Source organism: Manis javanica, chromosome 1 (genome assembly GCF_040802235.1).
Source record: "Manis javanica isolate MJ-LG chromosome 1, MJ_LKY, whole genome shotgun sequence".
Taxonomy (NCBI): domain Eukaryota; kingdom Metazoa; phylum Chordata; class Mammalia; order Pholidota; family Manidae; genus Manis; species Manis javanica.
The window spans coordinates 28,425,775-28,432,527 of NC_133156.1; the positions used below are offsets into that span (position 1 = coordinate 28,425,775).

At 45.0% G+C, this 6,753-nt stretch overlaps 1 pseudogene; it reads right to left on the bottom strand.

The window, feature by feature from the left end:
* Positions 1 to 722: 722 nt before the first annotated feature.
* LOC118967565 (guanine nucleotide-binding protein subunit beta-4 pseudogene) lies at positions 723 to 2,155 on the bottom strand (annotated as a pseudogene).
* Between the last annotated feature and the right edge of the window lie 4,598 nt (positions 2,156 to 6,753).

Below are 6,753 nucleotides of genomic sequence, written 5' to 3' on the forward strand. Positions count from 1 at the left end.
AAAAAAGAAGGCAGAGAAAGAGGGAGGGATGGGGTGGGAGAAAAAGAAGAAAGGAAACATTCATTGGCTGGTCCAGGGTCAATTTATCTACAGCCTTACTTTGTACATCATCTGCCCCTTGGAGAATGAGGTATGGGACCCCTTTGTCACTGAGATTTTGCATTCCAGACCTTAACCAGTATTTCATGTGCAAGATTAACCAAGGGTTCAGACATTTTCAGAGTTCATTCTTAGGACAAAGAATTAGGTTTGTGTGACCAGTCAAAGTGGAGAGTTAGGCTCCAAAGGGTAATGAAATCAACCTTTAAGGAAATGTGCTTTCTAATCCATTGAAGAGACAAAGTTACATGAGACACAGATCAACAAGGAAAGCATGAACATCCTGGAGGTGGAGCATCAGAGTGGGGCTTTACATGTTGGGAAAGATTTCACCAAGTCATCAGAGTAGTAAGAATAAGGTTGCCTGCTCCAAAGGCACCAGGACCTGTGGGGAGCTGCTCCAGGGGTGGCGAGTGAGGGTAAAGGTGGGAAATAGGTCTGTGCAAGAGCCCTGATGTCTAGAATGCCACGCTCATGAGCTGGGGCTTAGTTTAAAGTGTGGGGAGCCTCGGAAGGTTTTTGAGCCCAGGGAGATCTGAGCAGATCTACATTTGTAGATTCTTGTATTTCCTTTATACACTTGCTAGATGATAAAATCCTCTGGAGAGCTTGGTAACATGTAGCTAGCTCCACAGATCCAGGTACAGGGGCTTTTGATTCTGTCCTTTGGAGAAGAGTGGGTGGGTAGCTGCATGGTAATGAGGGGAGGGACAGTATGGTTTTTGATCAGTCCCTACAATCAGGGCTGAGCTTCACCTCATTCTAAGTCTTCTGTGTGTCAAAACTGTACCCTAGGAGCTCAAGAAGGGGTTGTGAGTAGGGCAGTGGAAATCTCTTCCAAAAACCATATATATTTTTGAAAATACAACTATTCCTAAAAGAGAGACCACAGGATACAGTACAACAGCCAGGCTACATCCACATCTGCAAGAACTTAGCATCTCACAAAGGGGGTAAGATACAAAGCTGTGACCTGACAGGACCCGAGCGCTGCCCCCACCCCAGCTCACTGGTGGGAGGAAAGGAGTTAGAATGGGGAGGGAGTGGGACACTCCCTAAATAGCCAGCCCTAGCCATCCACACCGGGAGTGCAGACACACAGTGCGTGGTGAACTGGATATTAGAGTGGTGGAAGGGTATGGTCTGAGACGGAGACTGAGAGCGGGTCCCCGCAGCCGGCTCCCCTGGGACAAAAGAGAAGTTGGCGTCATCAGAGCTAGTGGCAAAGGTATATCCATTAGGGAAAAAAATGACAGCATTAATATCTGACACATGTCCAGTGAAAGACTGTCTACATATTCCATCTCGAATATCCCATAATTTGGAAGAGGCATCACAAGCACCAGAAACAAAAGTCCTCACGTCAGGACTCAGAGAAAGACTCATCACATCTCCAGAATGCCCGGTGAATGTGGTGGTCTGCTGAGCAGTCTCAATGTCTCATAATGCACTAGTTGTATCTCCTGAACTTGTAACAATTTGGCTGTCATCTAAGAAACGACAGCAGGACAAGTAGCCTGTGTGACCCGGTAACTCTCTGCTCACTCTCACGTTTCCCTCTCTGGTTTTTAAGTTATATATAGAGCAGATGTTGTCCAGTCCTCCACAAGCAACATAATCACAAGACGGAGCATAAGCACAGGTCATCACCCAGGAGGACCTCAAAGGAATAGCATGCATCTTATTTGTTGTATAGCTATCCCAAATAATTAATTTTCCATCTTGGGAAGCACTGACAAGTAGCCTTGAATCATATCCCCAGTGCATAGCATAGATTTTAGCTAGGTGACCTCTCAGTGTACGTCTTGTTCGCATTTGTATTCGACCCACGGAATCCATATTTGATGTGATCTGAATAAGTGTCACATCATTACACGCTTTCCTAGCATCCTGAATCTGATTCCGCAGTTGTTCAGCTTCCTGCCTCAACTGTTCCAGTTCACTCATCCTTCAATTTTGTTTACCAAAGAAATTAACTAGGGAAAGCAACTGGAGGGAGCTCCGGCCCGTGCCGACCAGGCGCAGCCTGGGTCCTCAGGGCGCCCAGCGGCTGCTCGCACGCGGAGCCTGTGTGCGAAGTGCAGCTCCCTGCAGAGACCAGCGCAATCACACTGCCGGCCACACCCAGGGCCGCACCGGCCTGGGGCGGGGACGTGGCGCGAGGCTTGAGGTGCCCATAAAGCTGGCACTTTTTAAAAGTCTTAAAGGGACAAGGGCTCAACAGCTGAACAAAACCGTCCCAGCACACTCAGCCCAATAGGCTGGTAATCTTGAGGAACTTTCAGTTCCCTAACCCCCTGAGGAGTAAAGCAGCCCTGAAGCCCCTCACGGTGATAAACAGCCTGCCATTTGTTCCCCTCTGACTGGTGCTGCAAGCGGACCGGCTGACCCGCCACAGCAGCAAAGCAGCCAGAGAGCAGCCCTGCCCACAGCAACTATACAGATTCCTCCCAGTGTGCAGCGGAGGCCAGAGCAAGGTCCGGACGACACGAAGGGGTGCTGTTCTTGCGGAAGAACACATCCGGTGCAGCTGCAAACCCCAACAGTGCTCTGGGCTAGCCCGAGGGCAGCCCACCCACAGCATCTCAGGCGATTATCCCAGAGACTGCCTCCCAGTGTGCGGGTAACCGGCACAGGCAGCAGAAGCCAGAGTAAGGTCCAGACAACACGAAGGGGCACCATTCTCACAGGAGAACACACCTGGAGTGGCTGCAACTACGTGGCTGCGACCCCCAGCAGTGCTCTAGGCTAGCCTGGGGGCAGCCCCACCCATAGCAACCCAGGAGATTATCCTAGAGGCTGCCTCCTGGTGTGCGGGTAGACGGCACAGGCAGTGGAGAAGGGCAAGGCAACCAACAAGCAGGAAGGGACTTTGTTCTCCCAGCTGAAACACGTGCCACCTGCCTACGACCACTTCAATCACCATGAAAAGGCAGAAGAATCTGGTCCAGTCAAAAATCATTCAGACAAACCCAGAGAGAGGGCCTGGTGAGATAGATTTAACCAATCTTCCAGAAAAATAATTCAAAATAAAAATCATAACCATGATGATGGAACTGCAGAGAAATATGCAAGAGCTAAGGGTGATGTCCAGGGGGAGGTAACAGAAATTAAACAATCAATAGAAGGGCATAAGAGCAGACTGGACAAGGTGCAAGGTGCAAGATTTAATGGAATAAAAATCAGAGAATAGAAATACAGAGAGGCTGAGGCAGACAGAGATAAAAGGATCTCTAGGCATGAAAGACTATTAAGAGAACTGTGTGACCAATCCAAACAGAATAATATTCACACTATAGGGATACCAGAAGAAAAAGAAGAGAGAGAAGGGGACAGAGAGTATCTTTGAAGAAATAATTGCTGAAAGATGGTGGCGTGAGAGTTGAGAGAGGCTTCCTCCTAAAACCGCATATAATATGAAAATTCAATCAATACAACTAATCCTGAAAGAGCAACAGCAAAGAGGACTGCGCCAGACTGCATAAACCTGGAGAAAACAGAAGACCTCATGGAAAAGAGTAATGTACCAAAGTTGTGGCCTGGAGGGACCCAAGCCCTTCCCTCACCCCAGCTCACCAGGCAGAGAAGAGAAATGGAGCAGGGAGGGGGTAGAGGCCTGAGACTGCTGCATACCTAACTCCAGAGATCTGCTCTGGGAGCACAAACCTACATTTCCTGGTGCTTTCATGATACACTCGTGATTGGGGATTGGAAAGCTAATACAAGTGGAATTCCTGGAGAAACTGAGATTTCAGCTGCTTGTGGAAAGCAGGGATCCATATCTGGCTGTTCTGGGATAAAAGAAAGGTGGGCAGTCTGAGAGAACTCCTAACAAGGAAGCCCTTAGCAAGAGGGCTGCAAAAGGGGCAAGGATTGCACAGAGCTTACTGCTCAGGAGAAAGGACAGGTAGACAAAATTGTCCAGGTGCACTCTGCCCAGTGGGTTGGAAGCTTTCATGATTTCTAGGTGCTCTATCTCCCTGGCTGGCGACACAGCTCCAAGGACCCCCTCCATGATACGCAGCCTACTGCCAGTTCACAAATCTGCAAACCCTACCCTGGTGTTACGCCAGCAGGAGAGAAGATCTGTCTACAGCAACTACAAATGCAAAGCATAGAGGCTTATACCTGTGTACTGGGCCCACTGGTTCACGCAGTGGAGACAGGCATAGCAGCCAGGAATCAGGAAACAGCTCTTTCCTCCCACCGGGCACCAATACCACTCCCCTGCAACCCCGACATTGCTTCAGGGGCTGAGAGCTCCAGAGAGTAGAGCTTCTGGACACTAGAGGGTGCCATATAAAAACATGAAATGCCAAAGGAACTTGGTTCAAAGTAAAACTAATTATAACTCCTGAGAAAGATGACATCGACTACATGAATCTTCCTTAAAGGGAGTTCAAAATAAAAATCATTAACATACTCATGGAGGTATGCAAAGATATCCAAGAACTCAGGAATGAATACCGGTCAGAGATCCAATCATTGAAGAGCACAATGGAGGATATTAAAAGCAGACTAGATAAAGTGGAGGAGATGATAAATGAAATAGAAATGAGAGAAATGAGAGAAGAGGAATACAAAGAAGCTGAGGCAGAGAGAGAAAAAAGGATCTCTAAGAATGAAATAATATTGAGAGAACTGTGTGACAAATCCAAACAGAACAATATTTGCATTATAGGGGTACCAGAAGAAGAAGAAGAGAGAAAAAAGGGATAGAAAGTGTCTTTGAGGAGGTAATTGCTGAGAACTTCCCCAGTCTGGGGAAGGAGATAGAGTCTCAGGCCATGGAGATGCACAGATCTCCCAACACAAGGGATCCAAGGAAGACAACACCAAGACATATAGTAATTAAAATGTCAAAGATCAAGGAAAAGGATAGACTACTAAAAGCAGCCAGAGAGAGAAATAAGATCACATACAAAGGAAAGCCCATCAGGCTAACATCAGACTTCTCAGCAGAAACCTTACAGGTCAGAAGGGAGTTGCATGATGTATTTAATGCAATGAAGCAGAAGGGCCTCGAACCAAGATTACTTTATCTGGCAAGAATATCATTTAAATTTGAAGGAGGATTAAATAATTTCCACATAAGCAAAAGCTGAATTTGCCTGTCACAAACCAACTCTACAGTATATTTTGGAGGGACTGGTATAGATGGAAGTGTTCCTTAGGTTTAATAGCTGTCACCATAGGTAATAAAACCACAGTAAAGAAAGTAGAACAGCTAATTACTAAGCAAATGCAAAATTAAATCAACTATCCCCAAAGTCAATCAAGGGATAGACAAAGAGTACAGAATATGATACCTAATAGATAAAGAATGCAGGAGAAAGAAAAAGGAGGAGAAAAAGGAAAGAACCTTTAGATTGTGTTTGTAATAGCATATTAAGTGAGTTAAGTTAGACTCGTAGATAGTAAGAAAGTTAACCTTGAACTTTGGTAACCACGAATCTAAAGCCTGCAATGGCAAAGAGTACATACCTATCAATAATCACCCTAAATGTAAAGGGACTGAATTCACTAATCAAAAGACATAGCGTCCCTGAATGTCTTTGTAATCTATGTCTATGGATTCCCTATATTTAAAGAAATAAACCTCGTTTTTTTCTAAAGAAAAAAAAAAGGACATAGAGTCACTGAATGGATAAAAAAACAAGACCCATCTATATGCTGCCTACAAGAGACTCACTTTAAACCCAAAGACATACACAGACTAAAAGTGAAGAGATGGAAAAAGATATTTCATGCAACTAATAGAGAGAAAAAAGTAGGAGTTGCAGTACTTACATAAGACAAAATAGACTTCAAAACAAAGAAAGGCACAAGAGATAAAGAAGGACATTACATAATGATAAAGGGGTCACTCCAACAAGAAGATATAACTGTTATAAATATCTATGCTCCCAACACAGGAGAACCTACATATGTGAAACAAATACTAACCGAATTAAAAGGGGAAATAGAATGCAAATTCATTCTAGGAGACTTCAACACTCCACTCACTCTGAAGGACAGATGAACCAGACAGAAAATAAATAAGGACACAGAGGCACTGAAGAACACATTAGAACAGATGGACCTAACAGACATCTACAGAACTCTACACCCAAAAGCAGCAGAATACACATACTTCTCAAGTACACATGGAACATTTTCAAGAATAGATCATATACTAGGCAACAAAAAGAGCCTCAGTAAATTTTAAAAGATTGAAATTGTACCAACGAGTTTCTCAGACCACAAAGGTATGAAACTAGAAATAAATTGAGCGAAGAAAATGAAAAATCCCACAAACACATGGAGGCTTCACAACATGCTCCTACATAACTAATGGATCAATGACCAAATAAAAACAAAGATCAACATCAAAAAGCCTCCACAGGGATCCAGGCGATGCTGCGGTTGTGGCTGCGACCACCCCACCGTTTCCTGGACTTGCCATTGGAATGAGGAGGGAGATGTCTAGGCTGGCATGTGCATACAGTGAGACAACGAATTTGACCAGATCTGTACTGTTGGAACTCAACCAGGAGTTTGGAGGGGTGCAAGGTGTAGCACTCCAAAATCTTATGACTATAGACTATCTACGGTTAAAAGAACATATGGGATGTGAACAGATCCCAGAAATGGGTTGCTTTAATTTGTCTGATT